Genomic DNA, 18,185 nt, shown 5'->3' on the forward strand with positions numbered 1-18,185 from the left:
GGGGAGTTAGTTCATGTTGAAGTTCATACAAATATAGATACTGTATGTTCATTCATTGTAAGTTTAGGTATTAAATGGTAGCATATATATATATATGTGTGTGTGTGTGTGTGTGTGTGTGTGTGTGTGTGTGTGTGTGTGTGTGTGGAGTACAGAGGGTGGATTGGATACAAAATAATGTGATTCATGAAAGATATGGAATAAGGAAGTCTATGGACACCAGAATCGAAGAGAGTGTAATGAGATGGTATGGTTATGTGGAGAGAATGGATAACAAGAGGGTGGTGAAAAAGGTATACCTGAGTGAATTTGAAGCAGGAAAGAGATGAGGTGGGCCAAGGAGAAGATGGAGACGTACGGTGCATGAGTGTGTGAGGAAGAGAGGTTTGGAAGTCAGTGAGGCTAGGGACCTAACAAGAGATCCAGCTGGCTGGATGAATGCTGTGAGGAGAAGCACAAGATCAGGGATTTGGCACCTTTTTTAATGTGGCAACATCCAGATTGATTCTATCGGATATGTTTATGTGAAGCTACAGAATGTGATGAATGTTTTTGGCATACCCGACAGAGCAAGGATTACAGAGGCTTGGATGACGAGTGAATGGAAGCATGACCCATTGGACTAGGCAAATTTGGGCTCTCTGGACATTGCTACTCCTCACCCTGCCCTAAGGTGGGAAAGGAGGTCCAGATGATGATGATGATATGTATATCTATCTATCTATCTATCCATCCACAGCTCGACGCTCTAATCCCGCAAAGGATGGCCACACACAAAACGCCTCCGAGTCGTTGTCACCCACCATTTGATTACCCTCCCCCCAACTCACTCGCCACTCTCTCATATACCTCTCAACTCCATCCCTCCACCTCATCCTCGGTCTACCCCTCCCTCTCCCTCCCTCCATTACACCTACATACACCCTCTTAGTCAGTCTTTCATTCTCCATTCTCTCCACATGTCCAAACCACCTCAGTGTATTTCTCCTAATCTTCTCAACCACATCCACATCCACCCCACAATGTTCTTTCACTTCCTCATTCGTCAACCTATCCCTCCATGTCACTCCACATGCTCCTCTCAAGTAACTCATTTCCACTGCTCTCACTCTTGACTTGTTCCCCTCTTGCAAGGTACATGCCTCGGTTCCATACATCAGAGTAGGGATCACAATACTATCATGCAGTGACTTCTTAACTTCCATACTCACCTCCCTCTTTCTCATCACTGCTTTCAGTGAACCAACAACCTTCCTTCCCTGCTGTACCCTTTCATGCACTTCATCCCCCAAAAGTACCATTCTTACTCATCACACTACCCGAGTACTTAAATACACTCACATTCTCCACATCCTCACCATCCAACCTCACTGTACATTCTGTGACTTCATTCCTCTCAAACACCATAACTTTACTCTTTATTAACGTTCAGATTCCTCTTCCTACACACTATCCCAAATTCATTCACCAAACCTTGCAACTCCCATTCATCTTCACTCAACAATACTGTATCTTCAGCAAAGAGGAACACTGGAATTTTTCAAATCACACCCTCATTCATTAAAGCCACCCCCACATCAACTGCCCTACCTTGCACCTCCTTTACAACCCCATCCATGTATATACAGTAATCCCTCTATTATCCGGACGCCCAATATCTGAACATCCCCACTAACCGGACATATTCGTCCTGGGATCCAATATTCCCACAATGGTCCGAACCCCCCCCTCCCCCCCAAAAAAATTCCCGCCGGTAATTTGAACTTACTGCGCGCGCAGCGGGAGAGCGTTGTTGTGGTGCGTCATTCCTCCTGCGCCCAATAGAGCGCCGCTGCATCCTCCCCACTTTCCGCCTGTCTCTCGCCGTGAGTGCACGCTCATCATTACGGCTGCCCACGTGATCGCTTTTGTGGTGGTGCCTTACCTGCTGCAGGCACTCCTGCTGCTCTCGGGCCTCCTCTTAGTGTGTGTGATGATGGCCCCGCCACCTGAGAAAAGGAAGAGAGTGGTGTTGACTCTGGAGAAGAAACGGGAGATATTGGAGAAAGTAGATGAGGGGTGGTCTTCTTCCCGCATCCTCCGCGAGTTTAACCTGGCCGATCTACTTTGTTTGATATTAAGAGATCCCGAGACAAACTCATGCAGTACACGGCTGACTTCTCGTCGAGAAGCAAAAAAAACGAGGAGAGGAAGGTGATGTTTACCCCCAAATTTGCAGAAATCGACCGTTCCACGTTGATTTGGCATCGACAACAACGTGCTGCTGGTATAATCGTATGTGGAACGGAGCTGAAGGCTGCTGCTGAGAAGTTCGCAAGGCTTCATGACGCCCTAAACTTCAAGGCATCCGAGGGTTGGCTCTTTGCGTTCAATTTACGGCATGGCCTTACCAACCGTAAAGCTCATGGCGAAGCTTTGGACGCTAACGAGGATGGAGTTGACGAGTTTCGGCACAAGGTGAAGGGCTTGATCGACAGGGAGGGTCTAACTCTCGGTCAAGTCTACAACGCTGACGAAACAGGTCTACTCTATCGCTCGCTGCCAACAAACACTCTAGCCGAGGAGACGGAGAAGCGTGTACCTGGCCGCAAGCTCTCCAAGCAACGGATATCTGCTTTGTGTTGTGCCAATGCTAACGGCATGCACCGGCTTAAGCCCATTGTTGTTGGCCGCGCAAAGCAGCCTCGGTGTCTTCGTGGGGTGATGGATGTCCTTCCTGTCGTCTGGTACCATTCTTTGAAGGCACGGTTTACAGCCGTGATCTTCAAAGACTGGTTCCACCGCCACTTCGTCAAGGAGGTCATCAATTACCAGACGAAGACACTGGGAATCCCGCGCGACCAGGTAAAGGCCCTCCTTCTCCTCGACAATGCACCTGCCCACCCGTGTGACAAGGACTTGGTTGCTGAGAATGGCCGGATTAGGTGCATGTTTCTGCCACCTAATACGACTGCTCTCATCCAACCAATGGACCAAGGAGTGATCATGGCAACAAAGCGCCTATACCGAAGGAAGTTCCTGGACGAGGTGATGGTTGTTCTCGAGGACGAGGACGAGCGCAGGAAGGGATGGGACACATGAGGCAAGCGGACTTTGGAAAACCTTCGCCGCTACAACATCAAGTCTGCGCTGTACAACTGGGCTAGTGCATGGAAGGAAGTTCCTGTGAAGACTCTGGAAAATGGTTGGTCTCATCTGCTTCTCGGAACGGATGTGGAGTACGATTTTCTAGGGTTTGACGTGGATGACTTCCATGCACGGCTACGTACGCACGGCGACGATGTTGATGTGGATGATGTTCGTAAGTGGTTGGATGACGACGAGGGCGATCCTGGGTATCAGACATTGTCTGATATCGAGATCACGTCTTCAGTTGCAGGTGTCAGTACCGAGCTTGAAGATTCCGACAAGGAAGGCGACGATGATGCAGACTCCTCTCAGCAGGACACTACTCCAGCCATCCCCAAGCTGAGCGCACTCCGGGAACATCTAGAGTTCGTCCTAGACTACCTGGAACACCCGGACTGCGACAGGGAGATGGGGCCCTTGGGACTTGAGGAGGAAGTGTGTGCTTTCAGGCAGCGCATCATCAATCGTCAGAATCGTCGGTCATTGCGTCAATCAACCATTGACAATTTTTTCAGGCCCGTGACCCCCGCTGTGCCCAGCCCTGGCTCCACTCCGTTGCCTCCCCAAGACAGGCCCTCATGCTCCGAGCCACAGCCCAGCACATCAGCCACAGTGGAGTCACCGCTCAACATGAGTTTGCGGCTGTCTTCAGAGTCGTCTGCAGTGGGTACGCCATCACCACGACCCAGCGACGCACCCCTAGGTCACCTGCCAGTGATACTCTTGGACTCTGACAGCGAATAAATAGAAAGAACTTCTCCACTAGACCACACGGGAATTTACAGTGTTGTCCAGTGAAAAAAAAACAGTGTGTTGTGTTAAGGATTTACAGTTGTGAGAGAAAAAGACTCATTTGGAACAAAATTTAAGGTAAATAGACTTGTTTGTTTTGGCTTTGGAAAATTATTAGAAGAATGGGAAAAGTTAAAGTGCAGAGTGCAACACTTAGTAAGTTACAATGTAGCATTAGTTAGACAAGAGTGCGCACTGTGAAGAGAACGGACTTCTGTGTGCGATTGACTAAGTTCAGTGCACGACTTCAAGAACAGTGTACTGGAAGTGCTTCAGGAAATCCTTCTTACTGTCAGAGTCCGAGAGGAGGCGCTTACTCATCGAGGTGGCCATGGACTTGCTGTAAGTAGGCAGAATGTTTCATACCGTACTTTTTTCCATACTATACTTACCTCACTTCACTCTTTTATGTCCTTTATTGGTGTGAAGAGGGTGTTAGGAGCTATGCATGTGCAGCAGGAAGGTGTTTTTCTGAGTTAGGCTAGGTTAGGGTCCATAAGTACCAGTCTAGAAGCCAGTCACCAGAATGTTTAATATTGTATGAACGTACTTCTAAACCCTCATTTTATGCTTCTTTTGCATTTATTTCAGTCATTTATGTGCCTTATTGGTGTGATTTGGGTCTTAAATAGGTGCTATGCATGTCCAGAGGGAGTTGTATAGGTGTTTCTCTGAGTTAGGGTCCATAAGTACAAGTCCATAAGCTGGGGCCCAATATGCGGACAGGACCACTATCCGGACCTGTCTATGGCTCTATTACGTCGGATATTGGAGTGATTACTGTATTAAACAGCCATGGAGACATCACACAACCCTGTTTCAGTCCCACACTGAGATCAAAGAACTCATTCAGCTCGCTATCCACTCGCACCGCAGCCCTAGCTCCTTCGTACATACTCTTCACGGCACTCAACAATTTCCCCTGCACTCCTTATATTCTTAATACGTTCCGCATACCTTGCCTATCTATTCTGTCATAAGCTTTCTTCAAGTCCATGAAGGCAGCATACACTTTCTTTCCCTTCTCTAGATACTTCTCCACTAAACATCTTAGAACAAATATCTGATCTACACACCCTATTCCCTTCCTAAATCCCCCTTGTTCTTCTCCAACTAGCTCCTCTGTCATATGCCTAACCCTATCAATGAGTATTCTACCATATATTTTTCTAGTCACACTAAGAAGGCAAATACCCCTATGGTTACCACATACTTCTCTCTCCCCTTTTCCTTTGTACAGTATAAAGGAACAATTATACCTGATTTCCAGTCCTCTGGAACCCTTCCCTCTTCCCAAGCCAATCTACACAACTTCCACATCCACTCCACTACAATCCCACCCCCATACCTCAGCATTTCACCACACACTCCATCAATTCCTGGGGCCTTTCCCATCTTCATCTTCTTCATTGCTTCCACTACTTCTGGCCTACTGATCTACTGATCTCTTCCTCCCTCCTCTCATCTCTTCTTCTCCCAGCCATTTCCCAACCACTTATACTCGTATTGCTATCACTCTCTACATTCAACAAATTCTCAAAGTGCTCCTTCCATCTCCTCAATTTCTCTCTCTTCTCCACCAACAATCTATTATTCCTATACATATATATATATATATATATATATATATATATATATACAGTAATCACTCTAATATCCGGACGCCCAATAACCGAACATCCCCACTAACCGAACCTTATCGTCCTGGGATCAAACATTCCCAAAATGGTCCGAAAATCCAAAAAAATTGGGAAAAAAAATCGATTTTTTGCCGTCCGTAATTTGAACTTGCCGCGTGCGCCGCGTGAGAGCATTGTTTTGGTTCGTCATTCCTCTGACGTCCGATAGAGCGCCGCTGCATCCTCCCCACTTCCCGCCTGTCTCTCACCGCGACAAGAGTCACCGCTCGACGTGAGTTTGCGGCTGTCTTCAGAGTCTTCTGTAGTCGGTACGCCATCACCACTACCCACCGATGCACCCCTTGGACGCCTGCCAGTGATACTCTCGGGCTCTGACAGTGAATAAACAGCAAGAACTTCTCCACTAGACCACACGGGAATTTTGAGTGTTGTGCAGTGAAAAAACGGTGTGTTGTGTTAAGGTTTTCAAGTTGGGAGAAAAGACTAAGTAGAAAAGAAATTTAACGTAACTAACCTTCTTTGTTTTGGCTTTGGAAACTTAAAAAAACTTGGGAAAAGTTAATGTGCAACACTTAAATTTAATGGAACATTATTTGGACTAAAGTGAACACTGTGAAAAGAACGGACTTCTGTGTGTTAGTGACTAAGTTCAGTGCAAGACTTCAGGAAGAGTGTAGTGCAAGTACTTCAGGAAATCGTTCTTACTGTCAGAGTCCGAGAGGAGGCGGTTATTCATCGAGGTGGCCAGGGACTTGCTGTAAGTAGCCAGAATGTTTCATGTTGTACTATTTTCCATACTATATTTACCAGAATGTTTCATATTGTATTTTTTCCCATACTATACTTACCAGAAAGTGTCATACTGTACTTCTTTCCATACTAAACTTACCTCATGCATGTGCAGTAGGAATGTGTTTTTCAGAGTTTGGTTAGGTTCGGTTAGGTTAGGTTCGGTTAGAGTCCATAAGTACCAGAATGTTTATTAATGTATGAACATACTTCTAAACCCACATTTTATGTTTCTATTGCATTTATTTCAGTCATTTATGTGCCTTATTGGTGTGATTTGGGTGTTAAATAGGTGCTATGCATGTCCGGAGGGAGTTGTATAGGTGTTTCTCTGTGTTAGGGTCCGTAAGTACAAGTCCATAAGCTGGGGCCCAATATCCGGACGAAACCAATATCCGAACCTACCGATGGCTCTATTGATCCGGATATTGGAGGGGTTACTGTATATATATATATATATATATACACACATCTCTATCTATCTATTGCCAGACGCCTTAATCCCATATGGGATGGCCAAAAACAAATCACATCCACGTCGCCCTGTCCCCGGCCATTTCACTGCCCTCCCAGCTCACACACCCCTCTCTCATACACCTCTCCACTCCTTCCCTCCATCTCATCCTCGGCATCCCCCTCCCTCTCCCCCCCTCCACCTCACTCACATACACTCTCCTCGTCAGTGTCTCACCCTCCATCCTCTCCACATGGCCAAATCACCTCAGTGTGTTCCTCCTAATGCTTCCTATCACATCCACATCAACACCACAATGCTCCTTTATATCCTCATTTGTCAGCCTGTCTCTTCATGTGACTCCACAGGCTCCTCTTAACCCCTTAAGACCGCAATTGTTTCAGGCAGGGTACCTTCCACAACCACAATTCGGGGGTGTTTTCGCAACTTTCACCAAGGGCAAATTGACTGTGTTCTGGCTAAAGAGGGAGAATATACACACCTGATAACACAATCCATACCCTCGTAGGCCTAATGGTTACCACAAAATCGCACATCAAAAGTTTATAAAAGAAGTTTATGATAGTTACCCCTCGAAAAAAATAAAAAACATGAAAATTTTGATAACTACCTATTTTTCTTATTGAAACAGGTCATTTCAAAGTGTTTTGTCACACCAACCATGAAAACAGGTGTATGTAGATGTGGGGAGATTACTAGACTCTGGGGAGATAAGGTAGGCTGTGGAAAGTAGGCCTATAGGTATGGGGGTTGGAAATAACCAGCTTTTTGCATGAAAAGAAAGCACTTCATTGTGCTCTGTAACATCTACCATGAAAACAGGTGTGTATGTAGGTGTGGGGAGATAACTAGGGTGGGGAGTAGGCCTATAAGGCCTAGGTGGTACTTGGGGAGAAAAATTTTGGCAACAACCAGATTCTCTTGTGGAAACCCTCCATTTCAAAGGGATTTGTCATACCAGCCATAAAAACAGGTGTGTATGTAAGTAAGGGGAGATAAAAAAGGTGTGGGGAGTAGCCCTACAAGGCCTCACAGTCATTCCAGAACTAACACAGACGCATATAAATGTTGATAACCATCAAGGACATCAAAATAAAGTTGAATAATGCTGTAAATGTATGCATGAGAAAGGAAAAAAAAAAGGCAATAATTTGTTTCCAATTTCTCTTTTTACTGTCCCAACTTCTCGTTACACATTTATCACACCATTACAATTATCACATTAGCGATGCAGAAAGTTAAATCGGGGAAAGCCCCAGGAATTGATGGAGTGTGTGGTGAAATGCTGAAGCATGGGGGAGAGATAGTAGTAGAATGGATGTGGAAGATGTGCAGATTGGCCTGGGAGGAAGGTAGAATCCCGGAGGATTGGAAGTCAGGTATAATTATTCCATTGTACAAAGGAAAAGGGGAAAAAGAAGTGTGTGGTAATCATATGGGCATTTGTCTTCTTAGTATAATAGGAAAAGTGTATGGTAGGATACTTATTGACAGAGTTAGAGAAAGAACAGAGAAATTAGTTGGAGAAGAACAGGGAGGCTTCAGGAAGGGAAGAGGTTGTGTAGATCAGATATTCATTCTTAGATCTTTAGTGGAAAAGTTTCTAGAGAAGGGAAAGAAGTTGTATGCGGCTTTCATGGATTTGGAGAAAGCATATGACAGGGTGGATAGACAAGGATTGTGGAAAGTGTTAAGAATATATGGAGTAGATGGGAAGTTGCTGAATGCTGTGAAGAGTATGTACGATGGTGCGAAGGCTGCAGTGCGTGTGGATGGTGAACTAAGTGAATTTTTCTCTTTGAAAGTTGGGTTGAAACAGGGATGTGTCATGTCTCCATGGTTGTTCAATCTGTACATGGATGGGGTAATAAAAGAGGTACAAGGTAGGGTAGTGGATGTTGGAGTGGCCCTGGTGAGAGAGGATAGTATATGGAAACTCCCTGTACTGTTGTTTGCAGATGATACTGTGTTGTTGAGTGAAAACGAAGGGGGAGCTGCAAGGCTTGGTGGATGAGATTGGGAAAGTGTGTAAGAAACGGAATCTAAAGGTGAATGTAGGGAAGAGTAAAGTGATGTACAGCGAGGTTGGATGGTGAGGAATTGGAAAATGTGAGTACGTTTAAGTACGTGGGTAGTGTGATGAGTAAGGATGGAGGTTTGAAGGATGAAGTGCTTGAAAGGGTACAGCAGGGAAGAAAAGTTGCTGGTTCTTTGAAAGCAGTGATAAGAAACAGGGAAGTGAGCATGGAAGTGAAAAAGTTACTACATGACAGTATTGTGATACCAACTCTAACGTATGGAAGTGAAGCTTGGACGTTGTTGGAAGGACACAAGTCAAGAGTGAGAGCAGTGGAAATGAGTTATTTAAAAGGAGCCTGTGGAGTCACATGGAGAGACAGGCTGATGAATGAGGATATAAAGGAGCGTTGTGGTGTTGACGTGGATGTGATAGGAAGCATTATGAGGAACACACTGAGGTGGTTTGGCCATGTGGAGAGGATGGAGGGTGAAAGACTGACGAAGAGAGTGTATGTAAGTGAGGTGGAGGGGGGAAGAGGGAGGGGGAGGCCAAGGATGAGATGGAGGGATGGGGTGGAGAGGTATATGAGAGAGGGGGGTGTGAGTTGGTAGGAGGGCAGTGAAATGGCAGGGTACAGGGCGACATGGAGGCGATTTGTTTGTGGCCACCTCGAACGGGATTGAGGCATCTGGCAATAGATAGATAGACAGATCATTATACTTCATCACACATATCATTACAGTTTCGGCAACAACCAAATTCTCTTGTGGAAACTCTCCATTTTATTGGAATTTATCACACCAGCCATGAAAACAGGTGTGTTTGTATGTATGGGGAGATGAAACAGGTGTGGGGAGTAGTCCTACAAGGCCTCATAGTCTTTTGAAAACTAACACAGTCAGACACTACTCAGAGGTGCTAATCTGGGCATGTAGGAAAAAAAAGAAAAAAAAGAAAGAAAGAAAAAAAAAGATGCGTCGTATGTAGTACAATATACAGCATTCTCCAACTATGTATGTACAGAAACTGGTAGGTATGAAGTGAGAAATGAACAGAGTGAGGTGTAAAAATTTCGGAAGAAGTAGAAATAATATGAAACAGGTACGTACATCAGGCCTGACACTCGGGAGCCTGTTTGGGGTTGGAAGGGTAGTGAGGGACAAGGAGGGAGAGATGGGGTGGGGTTTGGAGGGAGGGACAAGGCTAGCAGGGAAGGAGGAGGGGGAAGATAGGGTGGGAAGGGATGCATGTTGTTGTGGGAGGAGAGATGCAGTTGCCTGGGTGGGAGAGTGATAGGGGACAAGGATGGTGTGACGGAGTGGAGTAGAGGGTGGCATGGAGGCGGCCGAGAGGGGGGTGCCCCCCCCCACTGCCAGGGTTGGTCTGATCGCCCTTCACGCCACATCAGGGGTGAGTTCTCATTGGCCTGAAGCCATGTGCGTCATAATCGGGGTGGAGCAAGCGCTCTGCAGTTTTTTACAGACCACATTCAACTGACGCGATTAGGCATTTTGGCATAAAACTTAAATAGCATCAATTGATGTGATTAGGATTTAAGGGGTTAAATAACTCATTTCCACAGCTCTCACTCGACTTGTGTCCTTCCAACAATGTCCAAGCTTCACTTCCATACGACAGAGTCGGTATCACAGTATTGTACATGTAGTAACTTTTTCACTTCCATGCTCACTTCCATGTTTCTTATCACAGCTTTCAAGGAACCAGCAACCTTTCTTCCTTGTTGTACCCTTTCAAGCGTCTCACCCTCCAAACTTCCATTCTTACTCATCACATTACCCAAGTACTTAAACGTACTCACATTTTCCATTTCCTCACCATCCAACCTCACTGTACATTCACTGACTTCACCTCTCTCAAAGACCATCACTTTACTCTTCCCTACATTCACCTTTAATTTACGTTTCTTAAACACTCTTCCAAACTCATCCACCAAGCCTTGCAGCTACCCTTTGTCTTCACTTAACAACACAGTATCATTTGCAAACAACAGTACAGGGAGTTTCCAAACACTACCCTCTCTCACTAGGGCCACTCCAACATCCACTGCCCTACCTTGTATCTCTTTTATTACCCCATCCATGCACAGACTGAACAACCATGGAGACATGACACATCCCTGTTTCAACCCAACTTTCAAAGAGAAAAATTCACTCAGTTCACCAACCACACGCACTGCAGCCTTAGCACCATCATACATACTCTTACAGCATTCAACAACTTCCCATCTACTCCATAATATTCTTAATACTTTCCACAATCCTTGTCTATCCACCCCGTCATATGCTTTCTCCAAACCCATGAACGCCGCATACAACTTCTTTCCCTTCTCTAGAAACTTTTCCACTAAAGATCTAAGAATGAATATCTGATCTACAAAACCTCTTCCTTTCCTAAAGCCTCCCTGTTCTTCTCCAACTAATTCCTCTGTTATTTCCCTAACTCTGTCAATAAGTATCCTACCATACACTTTTCCTATTACACTAAGAAGGCAACTGCCCCTATGATTACCACACATTTCTTTTTCTGCTTTTCCTTTGTACAAGGGAATAATTATACCTGACTTCCAATCCTCCAGGACTCTACCTTCCTCCCAGGCCAATCTGCACATCTTCCATATCTATTTAACTACTATCTCTCCCCCATGCTTCAGCATTTCACCACACACTCCATCAATTCTTGGGGCTTTCCCCAGTTTGACTTTCTTCATTGCTTCCACAACTTAATATATATATACAGTGGAACCTTGGTCCTCGAACGTCTCACATGTCGAACAAATCGGACCTCAACCAAAAAATTCAAGAAATTTTTGCTCCAGAGGTCGACCAAAATATCGGACCTTGACCAACCTGAACGTAGCCAAACGAAGGGAAGCTGGCCGACCGACAGTCACGCGTCCACCTTTGTTGTTCGTCAACGTGGTCGTCCTGCTGTGCTTCACATTTTTCTTGATTCAGTGCAGTATTAGCCCCTAATAATGGCTCCAAAGAAAGCAAGTTCATCCAGTACGGCTACTGGCAGTGAAAAAAGGAAAGTAGTGCGGAAAATAATTGAAGAAGTGGAAAAATTATTGCTTATCTTCATCAATGAGAAACAGTTAGCAGGAGACAGTGTTAGTGAGTATATAATTTGTGAAAAGGCAAGAGAAATATACAGTCACCTCGTCAAGGAAAGCACTGATACCAGTGCTGAAACTTAAATAGGTATGCATCTGGGGTCTTGGAATGGATTAAAATGATTTACATTATTTCTTATGGGGAAAATTAGTTCGGTCCTCGACCAATTCAGTCCTGGAACAGCCTTCCAGAACGGGTTATGTTCGAGGACTGAGGTTCTACTGTATATATATATATATATATATATATACAAGCATACCTTGGTTTAACAATGCAATTGGTTAGGTAAATCCCCATCGTTAGGCGGGGTATCATATATCGGGATACTTTTAACACGTAAAACAATGTGAACCGTTTGCCAGCCTTGGGTTTCCCTGCAAACCAAGTGCAAAACGCACCCAAATGAGCCCCAAAACAAGTTTAACCCACACCGTCCCATCGACGTATGGGTACGTTGCAACATTTTGCATTTGCCAGTCCCGACAACGTACTGGTACGTCGTGCAATTGCAAGGTCCCTAATTTGCATAATTTTCAATTTTCGCGCATGATTTTTCGTACGTATACACGGGACACCTTCCTCTATTCCTCTACAAGATGCCAAGCAAGGACAATGCCTTACACTACATAACCTCCCCCCTCCCCCCCTCATGCCATTTTCTTGGCAATTCACCTGTTACCAGTTCCCTGGCCAGTAAAGACATTCAGGGCCAGAGTGATTCCCCAATCGATGACAATGTGGAGGACAAAGTTTACATACCATTAGAGGAAGAAACAGTCAGAAATAATGATCAGGTAATGTGGCAAAAGAAGGTCAGGTATGGTGATGAGTTAGTGAGTGAAACAATGCTTATAATGCCTATATTATTGTTTGAAAACCAATATACTCTCGTACTAAATATAAATTCGTACCAAGTAAATAAATAAATATCATTTATGAGTGGTGTGAAATAGTTACCCTCCCACAGAACTCGTTTTCTTTGGTGCCAGCCTGTTAGAAAACCCAGTCAGGTAAGGAGGTACTGGTACCTGGATCGAATATTTTAAACCTCAGGTGAGCGTTTTCTCTATGAATTTTCGATGTTTCTCACCAAAAGCGGAGGTTTTAGCCCAAAATTTTTTTTTCAAAAATACCTTGGGATTCGGGGGTGTCAGAGGTGCGAAATAGCTCGGGATGTGACGGGTTAAAGGCAACCTAAATGGCTTAACAGTTGTCAAGGAAGCTAACCTAAGCCTTAAACCTGTAAACAACTCACTGAAAGCAACAAATAAAGCCTGAAAATCATGCCAGATAGGTTAGAAAATATCAAACACCTCTCATCACTTACTTCTTGTAAGTCTATGACCAGTCCTGGTCATCATCCTTGCTATCCTCCCCAAGGTAGGGGACATGTGGTGCTCTGTACCACTCAATCCTCCTCCTCAAAGCCCTCAATCTCCAAGGGAGGGTCGGGGGGGTGGAGGGGAAGCCTGACGAGGTGGAGTGGTTGTAATGGAAGACTGATGCACTTACTGGCTCTGGGGGTGGTGATAGAGAGCAATGCGATGAGGCAGGTGGTGGCAATGGGATGTGATGCGATGACTCAGGCGGTGATGATGGGGTGCGATGCGATGGCCAAGGCAGCGGCGATGAGGTGCAAAGCGATGGCTCTGGGGGTGGTGATGGAGTACGATGCAATGACAGAGGTTGTGAGGGAGACAGCTGCAATGACCAGTGAGATGGTGAGGGAGACTGCTGCGATGAATGATGAGGTAGCGATGGAGTCAGTAGCGGTCGTTCATGTCATGGCGAGGGAGACAGAGACAGTGGCTGAAGTGGTAAGGGACATGGTGGATGAGGCGAGGAAGGCAGCAATGGAGTGGCGGAGTGCCTTAGTGGAGACACAGGTGACACGGGAGACAGGGATCGGCTGGAGGTTAGGTCCAGCACTAATGGGCTGGGTACGTCCATGGCGGAAGGAGACCCTGGGTGTTTCTTCGCTGGTTGAAAGTTGGGAAGATGCAGGGAGCTCTGCTGGTTGAAGGCTGGGGAGTTGCTCTGCTCGTCGAGGGGTGGGGAGATTATTTGTGACTTGCTGGCATGGTGGGGACCTGTTTGAAGAAGGCAGTGATTGTAGTCTGCCTGGCCGCCCTCTTCTTCTCCAGCATTGTCCTGTACACCTTCATCCCCTCCTCCAGCCGATCAGCTGCATCCCTGCTTCATCCTGGGAGAGGGACATGGGTACGCATAAGCGCAATAATCTTGTCCAGCTTCATTAGCATCTCCCTCAGCATTGTTGTATTGAGAGCTTGCACTTCAGGGACGACCTCCTCCTCCTCCTCTGCCTCCTGGTGTGCCCACCGGATCTCTATATTGAGGACTCGAGAACCTCCTCCATGTCATCCTCGTCGACCTCCACGGAGTCCACCTAGTGTGATACTTGGACATTGTCCTGGTATACACGCTGCACAGGCGGAGCTTGCACGTCCTCTGGGAAGTCGGTGAAGAAGTGGACGCACTCTGGCCACAGCTTCCACCACACACCGTTCATGGTGGCCTGGCTAACCTCACGCCACGCTGCAGTGATATTCTGTAGGAAGTGGCGTATAAATTATGGCCCTTACAGAACTGCTGTACTGTTGTCCTGTCATCACTGTCACAGGCCCTCACCAACTACTGTGTAGTGCAGCAGAGGTACTATGCTCTGAAAGCAGTGATCATCCCTTGGTCCCTTGGCTGCAACAAGGGCACGGTATTGGGAGGCAGGAACACCACCTCTATGTTGCAAGAGCATTTCTGTGCATCCTGGGAGGTGGGCTGGCTCAGCTGGCCGCAGGAACGAGCACGATTCAAAATTTCAGGCTGTTGCCTGTGGACACGATGTTGGAGGGCCCATCATTAAAAAAGGGCACTGCCATCGGGTAACGATATTTGGTGGTATTTGTGCCCCCACTGCTAAGCCAGAGTATTCCATCTGAGGGTATCGTATATCAGGATATTACTGTGTGTATATATAGACAGACAGATAGATAGATAGATAGATAGATATAATCACTCTAACATCCGGACGCCCAATAACCGAACATCCCCACTACCCGGACATAATCGTCCTGGGATCCAATATTCCCAAAATGGTCCGAAAACCCAAAAAAATAAAAAAATAAAAACGATTTTTTCACGCCGGTAATTTGAACTTACAGCGCGCGGCGCGGGAGAGCACTGTTGTGGCGCGTCATTCCTCCGACGTCTGATAGAGCACCTCTGCATCCTCCCCACTTTCCGCCTGTCTCTCGCCGCGAGTGCACGCTAGTCATAATGACTGCCCACGTGATCGCTTTTGTGGTGGTGCCTTACCTGCTGCATGTACTACTGCTGCTCTCGGGCCTCTTATTAGTGTGTGTGATGATGGCCCCACCACCTGAGAAAAGGAAGAGAGTGGTGTTGACTCTGGAGAAGAAACGGGAGATATTGGAGAAAGTATATGCGGGGTGGTCTTCTTCCCGCAATCTCCGCGAGTTTAACCTGGCCCGGTCTACTTTGTTCGATATCAAGAGATCCCAAGACAAACTCGTGCAGTACACGGCTGACTTCTCGTCGACAAGCAAACGCAACGTGGAAAGGAAGGTTATGTTTACCCCCAAGTTTGCAGAAATCGACCGATCCACGTTGATTTGGTATCGACAACAACGTGCTGCTGGTGTGATGGTACGTGGAACAGAGCTGAAGGCTGCTGCTGAGAAGTTCGCCAGGCTTCACGACGCCCTAGACTTCAAGGCATCCGAGGGTTGGCTCTTTGCGTTCAAGTGGCGGCATGGCCTTACCAACCGTAAAGCACATGGCGAAGCATTGGACGCTAACGTGGATGGAGTTGACGAGTTTTGGCACAAGGTGAAGGGCTTGATCGACAGGGAGAGCCTAACTCTCGGTCAAGTCTACAACGCTGACGAAACTGGCCTATTCTATCACTCGCTGCCAACGAACACTCTAGCCGAGGAGACGGAGAAGCATGTACCTGGCCGCAAGCTTTCAAAGGAACGGATATCTGCTTTATGTTGTGCCAGTGCTAAAGGCATGCACCGGCTTAAGCCCGTTGTTGTTAGCCACACAAAGCAGCCTCGGTGCCTTCGTGGGGTGATGGATGTCCTTCCTGTCGTCTGGTACCATTCTTTGAAGGCATGGTTCACAGCTGTGATCTTCAAAGACTGGTTTCACCGTCATTTCATCAAGGAGGTCATCCATTACCAGACGAAGACACTGGGAATCACGCGCGACCGGGTAAAGGCCCTCCTTCTCCTCGACAATGCACCTGTCCACCCGTGCGACGAGGACTTGGTTGCTGAAAATGGCCGTATTAGGTGCATGTTTCTGCCACCTAATACGACTGCTCTCATCCAACCAATGAACCAAGGAGTGATCGTGGCAACAAAGTGCCTATACCGTCGGAAGTTCCTGGACGAGGTGATGGTTGTTGACGAGGACGAGCACAGGGAGGGACGGGACACACGAGGCAAGCGGACTTTGGAAAACCTTCGCCGCTACAACATCAAGTCTGAGCTGTACAACTGGGCTAGTGCATGGAAGGAAGTCCCTGTGAAGACTCTGGAAAATGGTTGGTCTCATCTGCTTCTCGGAACGGATGTGGAGTATGATTTTCTAGGATTTGACGTGGATGACTTCCATGCACGGCTATGTACGCACGGCGACGACGTACCTAGTGGCGGACTTCTGGGGGGAGGCGTGGCGGGGGTTCCGCCGGCATAGATCATGGGTCCAGGGCGAGATGGGGCTCGGGCCTGTGCTAGAGGGTACAGGGCAATGCGGTTCCCAGGCTGCCGCTTCCACCCAATAGAGAGGGGCCCGAACCTGGGAGTAGCGTCCCAGGAGGCTGCCCTATCAGTGGGTGTATAATGGCGGGATAGTTGCAGTGCCAAGACGCGCTTGGAGGGTGTCCCTGCAGCTGTCCTGACAGGGTGCCCCGAGGCCACTACCACAGCCACTGGTAAGCTGGTGGGCTAGGGGTCCCAGATCCATTGCCTGGACCTGGGATTGTGCGGTGAGTGGGACCTGTGCTGTGTCTGTCCCCATTTATTAATACTGAAGATGACAAAAAAAAAAAAGTTTTCAAAGCAAGCCTGAGGACAGTAAATCACCCATGGGGATGAGGGTGGGTTCATGGAATGTGGGAAGTTTGAGGGGAAGAGCAGGGGAAGTCGTTGAGGCATTCAGTAGGAGGTGGGTGGACGTGGCGTGTTTGCAGGAAGTCCGGTACAGGGGTGGATCAGCCAGAAAGATTGTTGAGAAGGACTGTTGCTATAAGTTGTTTTGGCAGGGGAGGACAGACGGATATGGAGGTGTTGGTGTGATGGTTGCGGAGAAATGGGTGGAATATGTTATGAATGTTTTGAGAGTAAGCGATAGGATATTGGTTGTGAAAATTCTGTTGGGAAGAAAGATAGCTGTGATTATATCGGCATATGCTCCACAGGCAGGATTGGATGAATCAGAGAAAGATAGATTTTGGGATGATTTAATACGTGAAGTGGGTGGTATGCAGGATGATGAGATAGTGATTTTGGGAGGGGACTTAAATGGTCATGTAGGTGAAGCAGCCCAAGGTTATGAAGGAGTGCATGGGGGATGTGCATATGGTCTAAGGAATGCAGAAGGGGAAAGGATACTCGAGTTTGGGGAGGCAACGGACATGATTGTGTGCAACACATATTTTAGGAAAAGAGACAGTAGGTTAATTACGTATGAGTCTGGGGGAAATAGCAGTCAGATAGATTATTTTCTGGTTAGGAGGGCCGATAGGAGGTTAGTGAGGGATGTTAAAGTTATAGGAAGTGAGGAGTGTGTGCAGCAGCACAAACTATTGATTTGTGATATGGTGCTTAAAGAACAAATGATGAAAAAGAGGACTTATGTACCTAGGAGGAAAATATGGAAGCTGAAAAACCAAGTAGTAAGGGATGCCTTCTATAGCGAGTTGAGGAGAGTGGTGGCTGAACAGGGAGCTGTAGACAGAGGCGTTAATGAACAGTACAGAGCCCTCAAGAACAATTTCTTGAGAGTTACTGATGTAACATGCGGCTGGACAAGAGGACCACCAAGACATAAAGTAACTTGGTGGTGGGATGAGGGTGTAGAAGCTGCAATTAAGGAGAAAAGAAGGCTTTTCCGGGAATGGAAGAAGGGTGGTAGCAAAGAGGAATATTTGGCTGCCAAGC

The 18,185-nt window shown here is 46.8% G+C and overlaps 1 protein-coding gene across 1 annotated transcript in view; it reads right to left on the reverse strand.

Moving 5' to 3' along the window:
• LOC145414591 (sodium channel protein 1 brain-like) overlaps positions 1-18,185 on the reverse strand; it is a 1,229,691-nt gene that overhangs the window by 656,969 nt on the left and 554,537 nt on the right. The window lies entirely within an intron of this gene.

This window comes from Coenobita brevimanus, chromosome 100, assembly GCF_032717465.1.
Source record: "Coenobita brevimanus isolate Jiangsu-jjx chromosome 100, ASM3271746v2, whole genome shotgun sequence".
Classification (NCBI taxonomy): domain Eukaryota; kingdom Metazoa; phylum Arthropoda; class Malacostraca; order Decapoda; family Coenobitidae; genus Coenobita; species Coenobita brevimanus.